Source organism: Amblyomma americanum, chromosome 3 (genome assembly GCF_052857255.1).
Source record: "Amblyomma americanum isolate KBUSLIRL-KWMA chromosome 3, ASM5285725v1, whole genome shotgun sequence".
NCBI classification, from domain to species: Eukaryota; Metazoa; Arthropoda; class Arachnida; order Ixodida; family Ixodidae; genus Amblyomma; species Amblyomma americanum.
Genome location: NC_135499.1, coordinates 69,059,274 through 69,083,120, shown reverse-complemented (window position 1 = coordinate 69,083,120; position 23,847 = coordinate 69,059,274). Strand labels below are relative to the sequence as shown.

At 48.6% G+C, this 23,847-nt stretch overlaps 1 long non-coding RNA gene across 1 annotated transcript in view; it reads right to left on the bottom strand.

The window, feature by feature from the left end:
- LOC144123035 (uncharacterized) overlaps nt 1–15,984 on the bottom strand; it is a 132,754-nt gene extending 116,770 nt beyond the window's left edge. Inside the window, exon 1 of the long non-coding RNA XR_013312973.1 lies at nt 15,519–15,984. This is a non-coding gene — a long non-coding RNA (uncharacterized LOC144123035). The remainder of the gene's footprint in view (nt 1–15,518) is intronic.
- Nucleotides 15,985–23,847: the final 7,863 nt, after the last annotated feature.

The window sequence follows — 23,847 nt, the reverse complement described above, 5'->3', positions numbered from 1 at the left end:
TCCGCGTAGGCCACGCCGCTCACAGCACTGTCTTCCTACTATAAACAGTCTGCTTATAATACAATACGAAGTAGCCTCAGCCAGAGCTTTCTGAAGAATGACCGATGCAACCGGTGGACATGCTTCGTCTGCCGCTGCTGCTAAACGAGTTGTGTGAGCAGACTTCATCGCCTCCGCGGAGAGCACCGAGGGGTTCGCGGTGCCGAAGTAGAGGAGCCTGTTTTTCGCGCTGCCGAAGCACACCGAGCTGCGTTCAGATTTCGCATTAGGGAGTCCCTAATAGTCTTTAAAATATTTTTCTGTTGGTTATCCCTCCACGAGCGAGTGGAAAAAATGCGCTACAAAGATATGTATATATTTCCTTAAAAACGGTCAAGATGTTGCACTCAGGGCCCAATCGCTTTTATTTCTTGTTGCGAGGGACCTGTTGGTAATTTTGGCTATCAGGAATATCTTGAAGAATGGTCGATTGCCTGTGATGGTGCAATGAGTGGCATAGTGCCTTTCAAATGCATAATAAATTGCAGATTACATTTTTCTGCCTTGAGGTTGATGACCCATCATTATCAGCCTGACCACGCCCACTGCAGGGCAAAGGGCTCTCCCATCTCTCTCAAATTAACCCTGTCCTGTGCCACCTGCGGCCACCTTTATGTGCAACATTAACAGTAATGTTCAACCGTCTTGGAAGGGAACAGCAGTTAACAATTGGTAGCTAGGTGGTGGAAGAGGGAAGGGGTTACGTCTACTTAGGGCAGGTAGTGACAGCAGATTAGAATCACTAGAGGGAAATAACTAGAAGAATAAGATTGGGGTGGAGCGCATTTGGCAGGTTCTCTCAGATGATGAATGGCAGTTTAACAATGTCCCTGAAGAGAAAAGTGTACAGAACTGTACCTTACCGGCACTCACCTACGGGGCAGAAACGTGGAGGCTAACGAAAAGGGTTCAACTTTAGCTAAGGACAATGGAGAGAGCCATGGAAAGAAAAATTATAGGTATATCGTTAAGAGACCGAAAGTGGGCAGAGTGGGTGAGGAAACAAACGCGGATTAATGACATCCTAGTCGAAATCAGGAGGAAGAAATGGACTTGGGCAGGGCATGTAATGTGAAGGCAAGATAACTGCTGGCCCCATAAGGGTAACGGAGTGGATTTCAAGGGAAGGCAAGCTTAGCAGGGGTCGGCAGAAGGCTAGGTGTGTGGATGAGATTAATAAATTTGCGGGGATGACCCATAGATGCTCCGAACTCAGTTAATACATGCCGTAGTGGTGTCAAGACTTAGTACCGGATCTTCACTTACTTTGTCACTCCTTTCAAAATTTTTGCTCAAATCCCAGACAAAGAGAATAACAACTCTTGCATGTGGAATGTGATGTTAGTGCAAGTTCATATACCATGGTCGAACAGCGGATTGTTGAGCAGACTGCTGTGACATCTCTGATAGCACACGCATACATTGGGACACGTAAAGGCACATGCCACAGCGCCAAAAAAGCATTCTTCCTAACACAGCTTAAATGTAAATGCCGAACAATGACTTTTTATAACCTTTGCCTGTGCTTTGTTTTTCGCGACCATTCATTGCAGCACTGTGCAGTGATATCTTCCCTGTCTACTTTTGTACACAACTGTTTAAAACTGCCGTTGTCATGCTTGCATTGCAGGTGTGTCCGTGCCCTACTTCAGCAGCTCGCTGTCAACGTCCTCGAATGGCCCCCGAAAGGGGCCGATGTAAATATCATCGAGAACATTTGGGGCTTAATGAAGAGAAGCCTAGCGCGACGTGCTCTACACATCCAAAGCAGAGACACTTTGTGGCTCGCCGTGAAAGAAGAGTGGGATAGACTGAGAGGTGATTCTGACCTCGTACGCAACCTTTATGCGTCTCTGCCTGGGAGACTACGTGACATCGAGGATTCAAACGGCGGTTTCTCGCGACACTAAGCACAGCGGAGCGCCATGGGTCATTGACCCCCGCCTTTCTTTTGATTTGTTTTCGGATGAAGACACCAAAACCATCTTTGGTTTTCCATTTTTACACTGTGATTAGTTAACGTCCCATCGTTTTCACATGTATTGTCCACCTCTTCGTAGTCCCTTTGCTCCGTACTTCCTTGTTTTTTTTTCATTTTCGAATTGTTAGCACAGACTTCAGCAAAAAGAGCAAATTCATTTAGTCCGCCAGGAACCCTTGGCATGATCAGGTTACGTCTGCCGAGGTATGAACGCTGAGCCTTTTGTATATTAATATTCTTGGAGAAATAAAATGGTACACTTGTTTTTTGTGGTCCGTGATCACATAGGCTACAGTGAATAAGCAAGAATGGTGAGGGTTCGAGGAACGAGCCGTTGTTGCTTAAAGTTTTTTTCATTAATTCTGCCTCACAAAAGTTTGATGACAAGCCGCAAGAATACAAGTCCCTAGAATACTGACAACGAAAACATACGAGTTAGTTCCAAGGCTGTGATCCGCTGTTTCGAACGCCACAACCTTGTTCCACAAAATTTACTTGTATCTTCGTCCTACCCTATCACAATTAGGGGTGGTTGCGGATTTAATGAAGGAAGTTAGTTTTAATTGCTTTCTTTTCTCTTTTTCTACGATTATATCCCACTCAGTTTATCGGGGTGTCCACGCTCATCCGCACAATGCACGCAAAATAAAAGGTCCAATTAATTAGGATGCAACCAAAAATTAAATAGCTTACAGTGCGATGACTCGATGGAATAAAATAATATGCACCCTATCACTGCAGTGACTGCATACGCCATACTTTCTTTTGCCAGCAATAATGTAAATCGCGGAGACATTCATGTCAAGCACAAGGTGAAGTAAACGACGGCACGCGTTTACTTTGCGAAATTAAGTTTGTGCGAATTACCGTCGCTCAATTAGGGCTGCCCTTTACTGTTCACGTCCTCCTATCTTTCGTTCCAACCATCAAAGGGCATGCCCTTAAGCAGGTGTGTCAGCTTGTTCACAGGTATGTTATCGAAACCGGGAGATTTTTGTGTTAACTCTTCGTCGCCTTTATTTTTCTCTAAAAATTTATTGATTTATGAACATTAGTTTAAAATTATTTTAATTTAAGCCTCATCTCTTTATTTCCTCAATTCTAACTCCGATTTCCCCAAAATCTCTGAAAATTCTTTATCTGCTTACCGAGATTGCTCCGCTTTTATTTATGAGCCGCTTGAGATCATTCCTGTTTGGATCCGCACCAAAGCGTGGTCAATCTCCCACCGTGTTTATGTGCCATCATTTTAGAGGCAACAACAATGGTGCTCTTTGAGCCATGGCACTCTCACTGGGTATGTTTAATTTTCCATTCGAAAACTGTGTGCTGTCAGGCTGCCGCGCGTATGTTTACCGCGTGTGGTCCACATACTTCAGACGCGCAAGATCGCCAGCAGGGGCACGGCGTGAATCGCTCCTTCTCCCGAACAGAGGCCGACATGCTAGATCGCCGAAACTCTCTACCGCGAGCGAGACACCAGTCGCCAACGCAGCTGGGCAGAGGCAACTAGTCACAGCATGCCAACTATTTCGCTCCTCTGCGAACACGAACTTGTGTGTGTTTCACGCAACAAGCGCGCAAACTCAAATTGACAGAGCAGTTTCAAGAACATCATGCAAATCGCCAACACGTAAATTGGCTATATGACGGAGCGCCGCAAAACTAGTATACGTTGGGCTTTTGTTTTCGTTCTTTGGCGTGATGGCCTCGTGAACCCATGGCGGGTCAGCGGCAGCGCCGGAAACGTAGCTTTCTTTATTAGACCGAACGTTCTACACAGGACCCCAAGAAAAAATTCGCAAAAAGCATCTGCACCACGAAACGGCTAGCACACGGACGATTTCACTAACGTTGTTCGCTAATGGCCGGTAAACCCGCGCTTATTAGCTGAGCCAGGCAGAAAGATTGCAGTGAGCAAGGACTCTTCTTTCCGGACTCCTGGCTGTGACCACGTCATTACGTAGCAAATTTGCAGAAAATAAAACAAAGGTGGAATAAAAATTGTCACCATTTTAAATTGGTTCAACCGAGAATAGTGCGAAAGGACTGTATCTTTCTGGTACAATTCTGGCAAAGTATAGCCAAAAGTGACCCGGGCCAAATTTGGAGGTCACCATACCGCCGGGCATCATCAGTTATGGTAGGGCATCGATTTTGATGAATATTGTCCAATGTTAAATTACGCAGGTGGCCCGGGTCAGTTTTCGGTTATGAGCCGTGCTAAATTTGGAGGTCACCATCGTGCCGGGCACAGTAAATTATCGTTCGACGTCGATTTTGGTACAAAGTGGCCAAGGTAAAATTTCGAAGGTGGCCCGGGCCAAATTTTTTAATGTTCTGGGCCAAATTTGAAGAGTACCAATGTGCTGGGCGCGATCGATTATAGATAGACATCGGCTTTGGAACGGATTGACAGAGGTAGAATTGTAGGAGTGGCCCGGACCACATTTTTGAAATGGCTTGTGCCGAATTTGGAGGTCGCCACCATGCCGCGCAAGGTGAATTATAGTTGTGTACGTCGATTTTCGTGAAAATTGGCAAGGTCAAACTTTGGGGTGGCCCGGGCCACTTTTTGACAAATGACCAGTGCCAAATTTCGATGTTACCATCACGTCTGGCACACTCAGTATTGCTTGGACATCGATTTTGGTGCAAATCGGCAAAGGCCAAATTTCGGAGTTGGCCCGGATCCCTTTTTGGAAATGACCCGTGCCAAATTTCGAGGTTACCATCACGTCTGGCGCACCCAGTTATGCTTGGACATCGATTTTTATGCAATTTGGCAGAGGTCAATTTCGAGGTTGGCCCGGACCACTTTTTTCGAAATGACCCGTGCCAAATTTCGAGGTTACCATCACGTCTGGGGCACTCAGTTATGCTTGGACATCGATTTCGGTGAAAATTGGCAAAGGTGAATTTTCGGGGTGGCCCGGGCCACTTTTTGGGAAGTGAACCGTGCCAAATTGGAGGTGAGTAAATTGGTTTCTAGGAAGGGAAATGGCGCACTATCTGTTTCGCATATATCGGCGGACACCCGAACCATGCTGTAAGGGAAGGGATGAAGGAGGGTGTGAAAGAAGAAATGCCAAATTGGAGGTCGCCAACGTATTTGACACCGTCGATTCGGGCTTGGCCGGGTCGATTTTAAAGATTACTTGCTACGTGTTAAGCTTTTTTTAAACACGACATGGCATATATCGGCACAAACAGGATTGGAGAAGTTTCTTGATGGGTGTCGCGGAACTTATGAGGGCTCCGCGCCGAAATGCAACGTGGGAAATCACGCAAATGGCTGAGAGAGCCGGAACACAGCTCATGTGTGGGTAAACGCGTTATTTCGTACGGCAGGACGCCGAAAAGTATGGGAAGCACACACAGTCTAACCGAATATGGCAGCTAGTATGGCGCGTCACTTGGTGGAAAACTCTCCTCTGCAATGCCACGCGAAGCGCCGCAGCGGAATGTGAAGAGCGAACAGTGAAGGCGAGCGGCGCACTACCATTTTTCAGGCTTTGTTATCAACGAGAGTCAAAGGGAGGGGAATGCACACCCTCTCAGCGCATACCCTCGCAGCCGGCGCGCGCCGAGCCGCGCGAGCGATAGCAGCGCCGCGAGAGCGGAGAGCAGCCGCTCCTGGCTCGGTCAGAGCGGCCTGCGAACTTTTGACCACCCCTGTACATGTATATGCACCATGAAGGTGCGTGATTCAAGTCACTGTTTGCAAGGATGTTTCGATATAAGCTTAACGAGCCTTTTTACTTCCATTCATCATTTTGAGGTCATGCAATGATCTTTTCAGAACAGACTGACCCTATTCTGGCTCATGACAGCTGTAGAGGCTGTTTCACAGTTGGAATGAAATTCGGAGCACGTGGCCTTGCGTTGCGCTGAGCGCTGGAATCGCACCCTGCTGGGAAGCTCGCGCAAGCGCAGTCTGCGCTGGGGGCTGAGGGGCGGAGTCTCGCCGCGTCGTCTGCTACGGAGCGGGTGCGCTCTTCTCGGTCTGAAAGCAGGAAGATTACAAAGGCAGCGCACGGCCTTCATCGTTTTTTATGGGAACTGAGCCGGTATGGTAAAGAACATTTGTTAGTGCAACTTTTACTCTTCTATATACCAGCTTTGACAGCATGCTTCTCCGCACCACGGTGACTCAGTGGTTAGTGCGCTTGAATGCTGAATCCAAATGCGCGGCTGCAGCGGCCGCTCTTCGGTGGAGGCGAAAACCAAGGCGCCCCTGTTTTTTGCAATGTCAAAGCACGCTAAAGAATCCCAGGTGGGCGAAATTTCCGCAGCCTTCCACTACGGCGTCTCTCATAACTTGAGTCGCTTTAGGAGGTTAAACCCTATAAAGCAAATCAAACCAAAACAATCAGCATCGTTTCTTGTTTTCCAAGATAGCAATACTAATTTCCTTACATGTGTGTTCTACCGTATTACCCGAGAAAATAAAGCAAACCAAAATTTGCAGCGCAATTTCTTGGTGTTTATTCCCCACAAAATTGAAAAAAAGGAAACAGAAGAAAAAGATTTCGCACATCTGAGCTAATTGGACGGAATGAAATGTTAATAGTGATGGTGCAATGTTACTTAAACAAAATTCGTTAAATGTGCTGCACCCTGCCAAAGGGAATGGTTTCACAGCCCTCAGCCACCGATAGAGAATGGGCGTATAACGTTTGCAACTTCTCTCAGTATCTTGTCAGGTCCCCAGTGGCAGTGATGACAGCGCCCATCCGTGAGGGCAGAGAAGCGTAGAGTGATTCAGTCAACGCCGTGTTCTTTCGCAGCTCGTCCCATTCGCTGCGAATGATGGACCAGGGGCCATCTTCGGATAAGCCTTGCAGAGAATGGCGCGCCAGGGAGGATTTCATTGAGCCCCAGACATTCTCAATGATATTGAGGTCCGGGGACTGGGGCGGCCAATCCAGGACGATGACACCGCGCTCTTCTAACAGCTTGCTTACCACACCAGCGGTATGGATTGGCGACCGGTCGTGTTGAAATATGTAGTGCCCTTCCGGAAACGGGCCGTCAAGCAGGTGCGGAATCAACACATCGTCGATGATCCCTGCATACTTTGTAGCACAGAGCTTGCCTTCGAGGCGTATCAGTGGTCCAAGGTCATCTTTTGTGATGCACGACCACACGCTTACGGTTGTGCGGCCACTGGCAGCGACCCCTTGCATGTAGTGTGGATCGTATCTGAAAATAAAAACAAATGAGTTGTATGAACTGCCAATATCTAATACCGGATGTATGGGTTGATGTTTATAAGTTAATCTTGACAATATAATCGGTTCATGTCCACGGCAGGGATTTCCACTAAAGCCGTAATCACAGCACATCCACTTCCCCTAAACGGATATTGAAATCGCGAAAGAGATGAGAATAAGAAGCGCCATGGTTGACTTGCCTTACTTGATAACCAAATCATTCTGCCATACTTGGCTCAAAGATACTGTCACGTAGTGGTGACAATACTTTGAAGAACCAAGTTGCGCATTCAAAACCGACGACCACAGGAAAACACCAAGGAGACAGATAGAGCGCTCTTCCTGTCTCCTTGGTGTTTTCCTGTGGTCGTCTCTTTTGAATGCGCAACTTGGTTCTTCAAAGCAATGCACCAACTAGCCCAACAAGAAGTTCTTCTAACCTATCAGGTGACAATGCCGATGGCGAAAAATGAGTAGGCTTGAAATTCACTGGTGTAAGCTTTTTATTAGGCTTTCTTGCGCCCGCATAAGAACTAAGCAATCGCCTGCGGCGATAGCAGCAAGGGTGCTCGGCGGTCGTCGATCTATACGAATGCCCGTTGCATTCGTAAGCGCTCAATTTAAAGTGGGCGAAGAACCGTCTAGATAACTGGCCTAGGGAACCTGGAAACGTCTCAAATGATACAGAAACAGTTGTGCCTCGCGTAATAATTCGGGAAAAATCTCGGCACATCTCGCACATCAAAGAATGTGATATAGCCGCGGCTCGCGACAACAAGCACGAACAAGTTCATTCCATGCACTACAATCACAGTGATAAGGCCGTGCGCCGGCGGCTGTTGAAGGCAACGACAAATAAAGCTTCCAGTGGTTCATGGCATTACTCGAAGCGTTATATTTTTATAGACGACGAGACATTCATGTGCGCAATAGTAAACAAATTACACTGAAGCAGCGCGCGAGGAGAGCAAAACTAATTATAAACTCATAATATCTTAATGTCATACATGAAAAACAATTCGTTCTAAAGAACAAGAGTAGGTAGTAGGACCGGTTGAAACAATAAAGTTATGCTGAACTGAATAGCTTACCGTGTCCTGGCTGGGCGCCATACTCGCCCTCTCTGGTCACACGAGGACGTGAACGTGGATTCGTCGCTAAAGACTACTGTCTTCCACTCTCTGGCCGTCCAACTTTGATGGTCTTGTGCAAAAGCAAGCCGCTTTTCTTTGTTTCTTTTGCGAAGTAGAGGCTTTTGAGCAGCCGATCGGCTGTTTAGGCCAGCAGCGTTAAGTCGACGGCTGACGGTAGCCTTGGAAGCATTCAAGTTCAAGCTCTTGCGGATTTCTTGCAGAGAGGCACGGGGATTGTCTGCCGCAGCTGCCACAATCCACAAATCTTCTTCCTCAGTTGTAGCCCTTGGTGGACGTCCTCGAGAGGCATCTTTGATGCGCCCTTCTTTCTTGAAGGCCTGTAAAATTCTGTTCACTGTTTTTATCGGACGACCTGTCGTCTCAGCAATCTGTTTCTGAGTGTAATTTCAAAAACAGAGGTGCACCATCTTCATCCTTTCGTTCTCTGGTACACGGGCCATTGAAAAAGCCAAATAACTTAAAAGGATGGCTATATAACACGACTCTCGATCGAGTAGAAACGACCGCCAACTATCTTGAACAGTACAGAGTTCAAAAATGCTGCTTGCGCTTGCGAAGAATAATGCCTCCCACTATGACGAAAGCAATGAGATATCTACTATTTTATTTTAAGGAACGCTGAGTCACCGCCGCCTTCATCAGTATTACCGATTTCGACGTGCTGGGAATAAACACGGCATTTACTGATTCTCTTTATGCTTCTATGCCGCGCGAAATATGCATTGTCATCGGGACCGCCGTGAACAGAGGCTCATTCCGGAACATGACGTTTGTATTACCGGCAGCTACATGCTGTCCGAGGCAGTCAACTGCGGCCAAGAAGCAGCACTTTCAGAGCATATTCTGTAAACATGACTTCATAATATTCATTCGTTTTGTTGTGTCTGATCCATACGGCTGTACGGGACTGGTTTTTCTCTTTCGCGCTCCAAGTAATAGCGCGTCAAATTTGTCTTCATCACGCTGCGTTTCTAGAACTGAACGATATCAGTACTGCGGTTTCGGAAAAGAAAATGTATAAACGAAGCATGGTGCGAAGGCAGTTTATACAATAGCATTACTGCCAGTGAAGGATCAGAGGTTGGCGCGGCAAAACCTTTCTTTTGGTCTATAAGCTCAGCTGCTACAAAAAACGATGAGAGCCGTGGCCCTGCCCTTGCAATCCACCTGCTTTTCGACCGAGCGGAGTGCACCCGCGCCGTAGCAGACGACGCGGCGAGACCCCGCCCCTCAGCCGTCAGCGCATGCGCTAGCTTCCCAGCGGCGCGCGATTCCACAGCTCGCCGCATCGCGAAGCGACGCGCTCCGAATTTCCCTCTAACTGTGGAACAGCCTGTACATACCGAGGCATCCTCATATGCTGTTCCCTCTTGTCTTGCATACCATTTTTCGAGCATACGGTCTTGTATATACTAGCTTTTTTGCATTTTTATTTCCTAAGTCTTGAATACATTATTGTGGAATTTTTATATTGCTCTAAGCCATTTGCCTACTTATGTGCGCAAATTTGTTGTTTCGTGCAGGGCACCGCTTCATCTTTTGGCTGCTTTTGCTATGCATTACTACTACTGACCTCTTCATGAAGGATACCATAATAGTAGTATGAAGGTGACAGTTTGTGCTACCCTCTGAGGTTTTGGTGTGCAGTTAATGTAACAAAAGTGCTGCCATTTTTAAACTACTTGGCTGCAGGACGACGTTCCTGCCAAGTGGAAGTTTTATGAAACAAAATCTGATACATGGGAGTTAAATATGCATAGTGGTGACCCAAACAACTATGTGTGTGGAGTTGGTGCACATTGTATGGAAAATAAAATATGCAGGTTCATTGACGGCACTTAGTAGTCTCATACATTAAGCATATTATGCAGCTCCTTGATTTGTCTATACAGTATCTGTATAGCTGCAGGAAATCTGCACTTTAGCATGGCATTCCTGTCTGATTGATTAAGCAGTGGGTGTTTCAGTGAATAACGGTGAACCGCTGGTAACATTGCCTATGATGTTTAGCTTAGAAGTGTGAGGGTTCAGGCTAGTGGGTAACTCCATAGCGCGGAACAAGGACGGAAAGAGCACTTGTGCCTTGTCTCTTGTTTGGTGCCACGGAATCTCATGTAGATCTTAGCTGTGACAGTGCACATGATAAAAAGACCCATTTTATCTGCAATGCACAAAGCACATTGGAAAAAGTGGTGTTCATTTTGTACACATAAAGCGCCCAATTTCCCTAGATGAATATGCATAACCATGGAACCTTCATGAGGCCTTTTGGGTGCACACAGCATGTTGAGCCAGTGTGTTGGAGTCGCATATTAGATGTGTTAAATGCTTCCAGTCAATGCAAGGCGGCATTATTTTCTTTCAGTGCGCAATATATTTTGTATGTTACAGTGCCATTTGCTGTTTCTTGGTCTTAACTCATATGCTACCTCTTCATTTTAACAGTATTTCACTTTGAGGGCTTTGTATTTGAACTGTACAGGCAAGTAAGGCTGAAAGTGTTGATCTTATTTCTGGTCATGCTGCTTTGAGATATTTTGAACGTGACCTACACTTACTGCTTAAGCAGCCAAGAGTCAAGCTGTGATTATTGCATAATAAGTGTCATTGCAGATTCCCAATTGTCACATTTTCCTCATTAATAATGGAGCTGATATGCCCTCAAACATATTTTCAGCGCTTCCGTTTGGCTGAACGTATCCACACAGCCTGCCACGTGCATTTCATGGCGAGGGAACTGTTTCAATACAATTGGTTGGCATGTTAATTCCCACAACCACATAATAACTACAAATAAAAATGAAAACTGTGCATTTATTTCCGCCACCTGGCATTCCTGATCATGAACTGGAATCTGAGCAACAGGGTATCCTTTCAAATAGAATAGCATGAGCTGCAGGTATGTCTTTACAAGCATCTACAAGTGTGAGATAGGAGTGCGGTGAAAATGTCCAAGTGAGATTCTTTATTGTCCCAGTTCAAGTGGTTTATTGGTCCATTCCCTGCCGCTGCTGGAACCAGTAACTGCTTATAGCACGAACATTTACTTGGATAAACCATCCATGTAATATGCCCTTAGATTTCATCCCTTTTCTGACAAGTTACAAAATGATTTAAAGAGTTGCTTAGTGACAATAAGCACACCAAAAATTCAGGACAACAAAAGAAACCTAGACAACAAAAAGAAACCTACACTAAAATGTGTTGCCCTGCAGGACCACGCAGACCTGCATATAGTGAGAACACGCATGTTTAATCGTAACAATTGAGTGCCAACAACGCCAACAACAAAGCATGGCAATACACATAACTTATATGAGAAACACACACTCACATTGGTTGAAACTTAGTGTACTCATGCTTATATACTCCCTCATTAAGGGCATCCGACAAGTTTTAGCGGGAATGGCTAGTTAATAAACATAGTTTTCTCATTAAATTTCAGCACTATTTTTGCAATGTATAGCAGAAAACCTCGAAGAGATTTTGATGAAAAATTTTGTGCGTTGAGGAACACCATTACAACATATACAACAGAAAAAGCTGTAAATCCGACAACAAAAAGTTCAGTAGGAGCCAGTAGATCCCACTTCAGAACCAGAAGCAAACCAGAGGCTTACTTTTGGGACCAGTAGCTTAAAGCCAAAAACTAGTTGGTGCCCTACAGAGCTATTTCAACCAGCAGCTAACCAGAACGCTTCCTTCTGGGACCAGATGAAACCATTAGAAAACAATCAAATTAACAGATTTTCACCTGGGGATGAAAATAATACATCATAACTTATAAAAAAGCAAACATGGAAAGGAAGAATTCATCCAATAACAGCAAAAATTCCACCCGTTACGTTGTAAACTGCCAACACTCTCGTGGCTGAAATAAATGCCGAGATTTCATTTTTAATGTGTGGACATCAGTGGCATTCAAGTTGCATGAAAAGCCCAGTAAGCAACAGAAGATGTTTGCTTAAAATGCCTGTTTAAGAATACACACTACTGAGCAATTAAGAGAGCATAGGAAGTCTGCGTACGTTTAAAGTGCCTGATTTTCATACACCTATCGTTAGCTCCCGCCAGTGTCACGGCGGCTCGGCGTTCTGCCTGCTCAGCGGCGCAAGCAGCAGCAGGGTGGTTGTGTTGGGAGCATTTGCACTACACTTTGCGTTGGATTTATGACCTGGAGCAATTGCCAGCAGCATGCTCAACTGCAGGCAGCAGCTTTGCCATAGAATATGCCGCATTTTCTTGCAATAAGTCCTGCATCAAGAACACTTTCGCTTCGGATGTAATGGCATCACGTCAAATAGCGCTTGCTTCACGCATGCAGCGTTCCTGCCACGGCAAACGACGGCACTGCTTGTGTTCCTTAAAGCGAACATCTCGTTATGGGAATAAAAATATTGATGAACTTACGGCCTGGTGAACATCGTGTTCCTGAGGAACAACAGCTGCTCGTAATGTGCCCACACGAAGTCCGTGGCCTCGATGTCGTCCGCGCCAGCACCGCTCTTCCGCCCCAACTGACGTGCCGTGTACAGGCGGCGGAATTTGTCGCGCCGTGATTTCCAGCGCTTTTGTACAAGGTCCACGCTTTCTGCACAATTGTAACGTGAAAAGTTTCAAGCACATTCCAACCATGAAGTGCTCATCATGAGCGAAGTGTATGCCTACCTGGTGCTCCCGGTAGTACATCCGCCACTTCTCTCCAAAGTGCTGCTTTCACGTTCTTATTTTTATGCAGTCTGTCGCTTGCCAGCCAAAGTGAGCGCCGCCTGCTCTACCGCAGCAATGAGTAGTTCGTTATTTATAACCTCAGACATCGGCGCAGCCATAGGTGAACCAAGCGAAACCGAAGAAACGGCGCGAAAAATTCCCTACCGGATGTTGGGAGAGCTGCGCTCTCATTGGTGCACGTCGATCAGAAACCGGCGAGCCCCTTCCGGCGTGCGAACGCGCCGGGGCGCAAATATCTGATATTGTCAGATATCTGCGCCCTGGGGCCAGATTACGCAACCGTGACAAACTGTCACGAGTTATTGACAGTGACGTCAAAATGACGACACCATGAGACGTCACCACGTGACTCAACGAGGACTCGGCCAATTACAGCAGGGCGGCGCCCCGTGAGCATTCGAGAGACCGTCTGCCTAATTTTTGTAAAAAGAAATAAGAAATGAACAACGATGAAAATAACTAATATTTTATTTTGCCAAAACGTGTTTAAAGTTTGAAGATAATACGCAAAACGAGACGCATTCGAAGTTTTGCTATTGGCTGGTGGGTAACATTCGGTGCCGCGGGGTGTGCTGACGGCAGTAAAAAGGCCGCTTTGCACGAATCCAGCTGTTTCACGCCGTGTTATTTGTTTTTTTTTGCGCGGCGTCTGGAATCGAGCTACTGTTCGGTTGAACTTGCAAGAAGCGCTTGGTACGAAATCGACGAAGACAACTTGCTGAAGTCTGTGTTGTTTAGCTCCTTCGATCGATGGCAAAAATGCCAAAAGATAAGGCGTTGCAGTAAGTTGTTTCTTTCCCCTTGGGAAACAGAAGACGACCACGAAGTGCCATTTGCTGGGAAAAGTAAAGTGCTTTGCCAGCATAAGCGAGTCCTATTTATATGTAGCTGTGTGTCACAGGGGCGACGACGGAACCCACCCCTTCTGCGCACTATCTTTACAAATTGCCTCCAACACCCGCTGTACGCATTTGCTCACCGCCGGTTGTGCGATGCAGACGTACTACGCCTCATTACCAACGGCAGCCTGAAAGCCGCCCGTGGCAAAGAACCGCTGTCCACATACCTGGCGCCGCACCGACAGCGCACTCGCACGCAAACCTCCCAGTCCATCGCAAAGCCACTCCACAGTCTGCTTCTCCAGTCGAAAAAGGCAGCGCAGCCGCCTTAGTCGTATCGCCGCGTACACCGCCGCCATTTTCTATCACAAAGGCAACGGTCAAATTGACGGCCTCAAAACTGACAAAAAAGTGTCAAAGAGCGGCTGCATAATTAGGTGCGCACCGTCATCACTTCTGCCACATCCATGACGTCATCTGCAGCCACCCATGACGCAAAAAAGCAAAATTGCCGCCGGCCACGACCGACCAATAGGAGCGAGGCTTACTGACACCTTTGTGACAAGTTTTTGACACTTTTCTTAATTGACAGTTACGTAATCTCGCCCCTGCTCGCGCCTCGCGCATGCGCAGACCGGTTTTCCAGACGCTCGTGCGCATAGGCGCTTCGCGTGTACGCCTCGGAAGTGTCCATCCAACCTCACCTCGCAACCTAGCGCGCATAAAAACCGCCATGAGAATTAACTGGCGTCAGAACTGATCCTAACAGAAATGTACCAGACAGTGGGTCGTTCCTCGCAGATACCCAGACCGTTAGGTGAGAGGACTTGAGTGGGAATATCTGGGTACTGACTTTGGTTTATTCCAGCCTGCGATCAAGAGCAGCGCTCCATATACGCGGAGGAGCATGATATCAGTCACGGTCCATTCAGAACTCGATAGCTTAATCGACACCGTCCTTTGAAACTCGCTCTTCGGTTCCGAGGAACAAGAACACCTGCTTCAGATCAACGGTAGGAATGCATGCCTCTCAATGCGTGGACGATAATGGCAACGCAGAAAAGCAAAGTCAGATACCAGAAAAAAATGTTCCCGAGATATTTCCAACGAAAACAGGTCGCTTTTGTATTTCCGAAGGAAAGGAATAAATGGTGAACGCGTTAGCACTCAATATTTTCTGAATTGCAATAAACACCGGCATACACCTCCGTGAGGTATTGAAACGCGCGCGTTCGGCAGGATAATGCGAAATGTTTTAGCGAATAGTTGCTGATTATCCTATCAACAACTGTGCGAAACGCCGCCGTATGCCTGAGAGCCTAAGCTACGTTGTCCCGTGTTCATACTGCTCGAGAAAATGCGAACAGCGCACAATCGAGACATCAAGCGTAATTGCGTAGCAATTTACGCCGAAATACATCTGTTGCAATGAATCCCGTCACGTGACAGGAGTCACTGCGGCCAATTTTCTGCGCCCAACAGCAAGAAACAGCACAGGCAATTAGCCCAACACAGCGTACCATGCACCTTGTACCAGGATGTGTAGAAACTTGCTCACCTTTCGGTAGAACATGTTGCCCAAAAGTCGGCGACAAGACAGCACTCCAGTCGAACACCACACAGTGTTCCTGGGAGGTTCCGCATTCCACTAATGCAGCCTCAATTTCTCTCCGCACAAAGTCAATGAGAACATGTCGTGGTGCTCAGCGCAGTCAGGGCGTGAACTCCATCGTTGAGAACGCGGCACAAGTCCACGTAGCCGCAGCTCGACAGCGAGCGGTGTACTGCAGCGCTGCAAACGCAACTTGCTACCGCAAAGGTATACATCTTGCACCGTAGAGCATTCACAGAAACACGTCGGACACCAAAGTCAGGCTGTACTGCAGACCAATGCAATCACGGCAAAACGAACACGCAAGACGCGTACGCGGACCATGCTGCAATGCCTCACTAGCCGAATAGCATCGCTGTGAAACGTTGCAACGTCGGCAACCACAAAGGCACTCTGCGGCAGCGACGAGTCTGATGACTGTACACAAGTCGCCAGGGCCACTCACGGAGCTGAAGCGTACACATGCCAGCCGTGACGCAACGCAAGGAGCAGCGCCGAGTCCGGCACGGTGAGAAAACGAACCATTGCTCTTAGGCATCTCCATGGCAACGGCGAGTTCGGTGTCTGGCGAGGCGCGTGTCGACGAAGGCAAGCGGCGAAACGCAAAACGCGCCAGCGCGTCGGGCGGTGTCTGCATACAGACGCGGACAGAGCTAACTATGACGCTGGCGCCGCTGGCTCAAATGCATGGCGGCGTCACGTGACATGAGTCACGTAGTGGTCCGAGTAAAGCGCGTCCATTTCGCTCGCCTAGGGGCGTCCGTCTGGAAGCCTGCTCTGCTCTTGCGCTTCGCGCGAGCAGCAGCCAACACGATGAGTAGACAAGGTGGCCTCGGCAGCCTGCAGTCCTTTTTTGGTTTTACTAGCAGCTCGCAGCTGCTTGCTGCCGGACGGTTGCTCGCGTATCGAGACGAAGGGTTACACTGTTCCAGGGAATTTTCGGACGACTGCCCTTTCATTTGGAACGGGCATTGCGATAAAAAAAAGTCTCCTTATGAACGGAATGGCGAAAGCCTTTCCCCTTCCTTCCTTAATTTTTCTATTTGTATGTTGTTTTTGATATATTTCATAATTTTAAGAGAGACAGCTCTCACTACTCGCATTCGAACGTTTCTTATCCGTCCGAGATTTCAGGATGGCGGCCGGAAAACTCGACAGCGAAAAGTGATCCCCGTCATGTGACCTCTCGCGGTCAGTCGTCGGGCATGGCGGCCGGTTTGCCCCCTGCTGGCGTGCCGCTTACATAACATCTAAGCGGGTGCCGAGACCAGTGCCACGTGGAGTCGCCATGGGTGACAAAATTGTGGCCCACCCGTTTGGCGCAGAGGGTTCGGCGTGGTGGCAGACAAATCGGCCCGTTTCCGCGGAAAATTTTGCTCGTTGAGTTGTTAGTGCAGTTACGTGTGAGGGATTCGTACCGAGGATTTTTGGTCCTCGAAACCGTAATTGGGGGCGACTTTCAGAGGGCCCTGGCGTGCTAGGCAGTGGTCGCAGAGGGATGCGGGTGGTACCAGTTCTAGCAGCGTATAATCAGAAATAAATATAAAAATAAAAGCAGGGAAAAGATTTTTGTTATCCCCAGTATCTGCCATCGCTACGGATGCACCTGAGCTCGGGCAGTGGCAATAAAGGGAAGCAGCCAGAATGAAGAAATTAAACAAAGGAGGTGAGGTGACAGTAAGAAAGGATAGGGGGAGAGGTAACATACGCAAATACACTACTTACACAAAAATACATATATATACAGGTTGCACGCGTGTTGAGTCCATAAAAGAAGAGAAATCACACGCGCATAACACTATGCACATGTACTGAAGCTGGCGTGGGGCGTCGAGCTGTTGGTTTTTCAAGGTATCACACGCGGAGCAATCGGCCACTGCGCAGCACGGCCTGGCGGAGAACAGACTGGACGTCAAGCCCGTCTGTTCGAGGAATGCACAGAGGCTCACGAAAAGAATCGTCCTTTCGTGATGTAGACGTTGGTATCCGAATTTCTCGAAACCTTTGGTGAAAACAACTTAGCTAACGCTCTTCATTGATTTCGCATTCGCTAATCATTCTTGAATTTTGAAGCGAAAGCTTCACTATGCTACCTTGTAACGATTTCGCGGTGCTTGCGGTTTTGACCTTCACGTGAGCCAGAGGTCAAAACAAGACAAAGCTATGTGATAACTATGGTGTCGTACCACATGCTACCCCAGGCACCTCAAGGTCAATTTAAGGTCAAATACAAAGTAAAGAGGGATTAATAAGATTTTGACGTGGACACCTCAGTCGCGCTTTAAGCTACGTGGCAGTAGTGACATTTGCGCTTTGCATGCGTTGGCATTCACAACGTTGTTGCAGAAATGCGCCACTGAAGCTATAGACCATCGGCGTTATTTGTGTTCATTGGCGTTAGCGTCGACAGCGTTCTAGACTCCGATGATTTTGAGGGAACGAAGGCGCATAACTGACTCCCTTGGTGGTGGTGGTGAAAACATTTGTTAGGAAGCGACAGGAGGAATGTTTGGATCAGCCCGTAAGGGACCGATCCTTACAAGCGCTAGGTGACACTAGGTCAGTGGCGGTGGCCGCCGACCGGGCGCGCCCGACTAAGGCTTGTTGGGCCTCTAAGTAGCGGCAGCCGAGCAGGGTCGCCTCCCAGTCCTCCCTGGTTGGATTGGGAATGAGGGGAATAACCGGGTTGGAGGGGCAGGCCCACACCATGTGACTAGTGTCAGGACTCAGAATACACCGCTCCACAGTGTTGGCAGCTGCCGTTAGAGGGGTCAAAATGTTTTAGTGCTGCCGGGCACAGCAATGTATTGGTGAGAAGGCGGAGAAGGAGCAGTTCATCCGCCTTCATGAGGCCTTTACAGGGGCGAGGGTAATGGCGATGACTGCGTTGATAGTAGGTTGTAACACCTTTGAAGGTGCAGACCGGATTAAAATCGGGTTCCTGATCGGGTGAGGAGGAGAAAACAGCCCGGTGAGAGAGCGCGCGGGTGGCTGCGTCTGCTTCCTCATTTCCTGGGAACCCTTGACGAGCTGGGACCCATATAAGGTAACGGTGAATGGGCCCTTATCCCGTAGGCAATTTAGGTAGATTCGATGTGCTAGGGAGGGAGTCCAGCCTTGTTCCACGTTCCGACAGGACCCTCGCGAGTCGGTGAATATGTATTTTGAGTCGGAATGTGAGGCCGTGAGAGCAATCGCGACCTCTTCTGCCTGTGTTGGACTGCGGGCTGTGAAGGTGAGGCCGTTATCTGTGTTGCTGTTGTGAACTACCGCGACCATGTATCATCCCCCGTGGTGAGGGCTGGAGGCGTCCACGTAGTTAGTATACACCTTTTTTGTTGCCATAATGTCGGGCTAGGGCTTCCGCTCGTGCCAGGCGCCGACCAATATGGTCTTCGTGTGACATGTTGGCTGGAAGAGGTCGCCCATGGAGGGCGGGTCTCCACAGCTCTGCGATGTGAAAGCTGTGCTCCATGGGAGTGGTGTATTGGATATTGTTGGGATTCAGGTAGCGTGACTGGGCCGGAGAAGAGACGAGGACGATCGGAGGAAGAAAACTTGGAAAACTTTATACAAGGACTATTTACATTATGTACAAGTACGGGCAACTGAGAGTGCTTCTCAGTAAAGAGAGCTTCTTAGGAGTCGGGAGTCTCTGATACCTCTCAACTAGGGGGCTCTCTTATAGCATCGAACCAGCAGCTCCTTAAATACTCTTCGTATTCCCCAGATCCCTTGCTGGGGAATACAGTTCGAAGAATGATGTCCAATCACACGATGGCACTGATGGCACCACCCACGGCAGGGCGGTCCTGATGTTTCTTCGCAGCTCGGTCGAGGGAAAGGGAACAGGACCCTGTCACGTTGTCGTCCCCGCGGCTTCCAGGTGGCCGCGCACGTGCGTCCGGAGGGCACCTGCATGACACAGGAATGCAGGCTGCCTCCCCGCAGGTGTCGAAAGAGCTTGACTGGTGACCAGAGCACGGAGGCTCTGTCTCAGGTGCGGCACTCGGGCAATTGTTCAAATCCAGCGTGACTGAAGGGGACCACACTGATACCGCACTTCGTCGTGGCGAGGACCGGAAAGAATACGCTTATGATCGTCGCTAGCATTCCTGTTGAACACGTGGGGACGCTATTGTCGTCGTTCCCTCTGGCAGTCCTGCAGTCACGTCTCCCCCAGAGGTGGTCTTCATGGAATCCTCCCCATGCCCCCACTTCGCCGAACTCAACAGCAGGAAGGGAGCGCGAGCACAACAGCACCCCCGCCGCCAGATATTGCGCCCGGAAGACGAACTGCTCGCACGTAGCTCGGCTGACTGGGCGTGCCAGGAACCAGATGCTCTTTGGAAGCCTTCTGATGACCTTCAGTGCCGAAGCTCGGCATCACTCCCCCTCGTCAGATGGCCGTTTTGGGAAATTCTCTGCAATGCTAGCCAAAAGGGATCACAGGCGCCAAACCACACCTGACAAAAGCACGTGCCGTCAGAACCCACTCATCCCGCCAGACCAAAACTAAGGGCCAAAACTGCACTTAGCAAAAAACTTCAACTAAAACTTGAAGAGATCAAATGTTTTGCCTGAATGAACACATGGTGTCTCCCGATGAGTAGTATTGACAGGACACCTGTCCAAGGCGTGTGCTCCCTCTCGAGGATAGGGAAAAAAAATTCGCTTAATGAAATCAGGTTGGTGCTTAGAGGGCACGCGGTACGGGAATAGGTGACTTGATTTGGCCGACGTGGCGTTCAATTTTGCGCGCCCCAATACCTAGAGTCAAGGCACGTTACACCACTCGCTCTTACTTATCCTTGGCCGAAGTAAGGAAACGTTCTCCTAGGTATGTTACCTGATTATGAACAACATTACTGCGAAGAAAGTGGGAGATATGCGCTATCTATTAGGAAGAGAATATGAAATAAACCTCCACAACTACAAATTTGGGGGACATCCTTTTTTGTAAAATCTTTACTAGCTAAAATGCTCGGCTGAGCCCGTCGGCATTTGTGTGGAGCTTGCCTTTCTTGTAGCGAACCTCGAAGCTGTGTTGCTGGAGTGCCAGGCTGCACCTCAGTAGACGACCATTTTTGGGCGACATATTGTGCAGCCAAGTCAAAACGCAATGGTTCGTTTCTACTGTGAAACGGGACCCGGAGACGTAGCATGCCAGTTTGTCTATCGCCCAAACGAGGCATGCGCATACTTTTTCAGACCTGCTACACGCCTCTTCCCGCGTGCTGAGCTTGAGGCTCAAGTAAAGGACAGGCCGTGTGTGTCTGCCATCGCTTTCCTGGCAAAGAATAGCGCCTAGCCCACGGTCGCTGGCATCACATTGTATGATAAAGGGTTTCGAGAAATCTTGCGCTGCCATTATTGGGCGCTAGCTTAGGGCCGTTTTCAGACTCTGAAATGGCTTCTCTTTCTTTTGGTCCCAAGAAAGATTGGCAGGCTCACTTTTTCTCAGCGCGTCGGTCAGGGGGCAGGCTAAATCTGCGTAGCCCTTTACGTAATGCTGATAACAGTCAGCTAGGCCAAGAAAAGCCCTGAGTTCCGATTTTGTTGTTGGCTGACGGTACTCCACCACGGCAGCCACTTTAATTTCTGTAGGTCTGCGTTGGCCTCGTCCAACCACGTGCCCAAGATAGTTCACTTCGGCGCACCCCAGGTGGCATTTTCCCGCCCTTACCGTTAAACCGGCCTCAAGCAGTCGGCTCAACACAATACGCAGGTGTTCAATGTGCTCCTCCCAGTTTTGTGAGAAAACGGCCACGTCGTCAAGGTAGTGGAGAGCGAAATCTGCAAGTCCCCGCAGCACTTGGTCCATTAACTTTGAAAAACAGTACGGAGCATTTTTCAAGCCGAATCTCAACATTACAGGGCGAAACGTGCCCGCGGGGGACACGAATGCTGCATAAATGCTGACGCGCTCAGTGAGTGGAACCTGCCAGTAACGACGAACTAAATCCAGTGTGGATATATATTCTGATTTAGCGACTGTTTCAACCCTCTCCTCGATTTCCTGAATGGGGTAGGTCTGGTCCACTGTGGTTGAATTCAGTCTCCGGTAGTCCACGCAAGGTCTCGGATCCTTGCCTGGAACCTCTACAATAATGACTCAATGATTTCTTTTTGTCTTGGAGAGACACGGTACGGTTTGCTCCTGATTGGCTGTCCGCTGGACAGCTGAATGTCTGTTCGACGAGGGTTGTTTTTCCTGGCTTGTTTGAAAACACCGCCTCAAAATCGCGGACGACGTTTTTCACGTCTCCTCGTTGATTTTCCGACAAAGGCGGCTCTCTGCTCATTCGCTGCCTGCTCGTCCTCATGTATGACATAAGGTATGTCTGAGATCTCTTCCTCTGGCATGTTCAGCGCCATGTTAACCATGGCCTGACGCTGCACATAAGGCTTCATCAAATTACTGTGGATTATGCGATTGTGTTTCTTCTTAAATTTGACCTCATAGTTGGTGTCCGAAAGCTTGGACACCACCTTAGCTGGCCCTTCCCATTGCACCTCAAGCTTTTTCCTTTTTGACGGACGCAGCAACATCACCTGGTCACCAGGTTGAAAGGTGCGCTTGCGTGCCGATTTGTTGTAGTACACTTTAGACAGTGACTGCGCTGCTCTGACATTTGCTTTCCCCAAGGTCTGGTTTTCGCAAGTCTTTCGGGTAGTTTCAGGACGTATTCCACTACACATGGATCATCTCCGTAACTCTCCCATGACTCCCTCAGCATGCGCTACAGGGCCCTCAAGTCACGCCCTCATACTAGTTCAGCGTGGCTAAATCCTGTGCTTTCGTGGGGGACGGATCTCATTGCAAAGAGTGCTGCTGGAATGCAGCCTTCCCAATCTCTCTTATGCTCAAAACACAGAGACCTAAGTATCCGCTTTAGCACCGAGTGCATACGCTCGACTGGATTTGACTGAGGGTGGTGAATGGAACTGCGGATTATTTTAATCCCACACCGTTCAAAGAACGTTGTTGTCAAGCGGCTTGTGAACACGCTCCAGTTATCGCTTTGTATCTCTGCAGGGAACCCCACGCGAGAGAAAATTGACAAAAGGGCGTCTACAATACGTGTGGAACTTAGCTCATTTAAGGGAATGGCCTCGGGAAATTTGGTTGCCACGCACAGTGAGGTCAGAATGTAGCGACAGCCAGAGTTGGACGCTGGGAGTGGGCCGACAGTATCTATTACAAGAGGCCGAAAGAGCTCTGTAATTATGGGAACTAGTTTCATGGGTGCCTTCGATTTATCCGTCGACTTGCCGACCCGCTGGCAGGTGTCGCAAGATCTAACAAGCTGTTCCACATCTTTCCAGCAGCGAGGCCAGTAATATTCGTGGGCTAATCTAGCTTTTGTTTTTTTTTATGCCCAGGTGGCCCGCCCATGCATTTCCGTGTGCGAGCTCTAGAAGCTGCCGCCGGTACTTCTCAGGCACTAGGAGTTTGCTCATATGCGCATCCCTTTGAGTCGCAGTATTTCCGGTACTGAAGGCCTGATTTCTCATGAAAGCTTTTGTTCTTTCTGGCGACTCCCTCGCTCACCTTATTGCTTAGACCTCTTAACGACGGGTCGTTTTTCTGCTCTGCGATAAGTGCTTTCCTATCAACCTTGGTCAACTCCTCCCAATAAGTCGAAGCAGGTGTTAATATCGAACCCTTCGCGTTGGTTCCTGTTGCCCCATTCTGTACGGAATCGGCAGTTCCTTGGATTTCATGAGCTACCGCTGGTTCGGGAACACCTTCATGGTCATGCTCATGCGGTTTAGGCGCATCAGTTTCTCTGCAAGGATCCCCCGGCTGGTCGGGAGAGTGGTTCGGTGCCTGCTCATTTATCGGAGAGCGGTCGAGTTTCTTTGCGAGCTTTCCCGCTCGAGAACGTGTTAGCGCCATGCAAGTCAAGCCCGAGGTGAAAGAGAGACCTTTCTCTTTCAGCAGCTGCTCGGATTTGTCCGAAAACAGGTAGGGCAATTGTGTCGGCAAGTTTTCGCTAACTGCCGCTTTTGTGTCTAGCCTGCCAAAAGTCCCTTCTAGGGTCACCTTCGCTATAGGCAAGCATGCACTCTGTTCTTCGGCGACCTGCTTAATCCAGGCGCATTCGCCGGTGTAGTCCGTGGAGGAAACACAGTACGGGTGAGCAACACCCATGGTAGCCGCTGAATCCCGCAGTGCCCTGAATTTCTTGCCATTTATAACCACCTCCCGCATGTATGGCTCCAGGAATTCAAGGTTTTCCTCCGACTCTCGCATGCACGCGAACGCCAT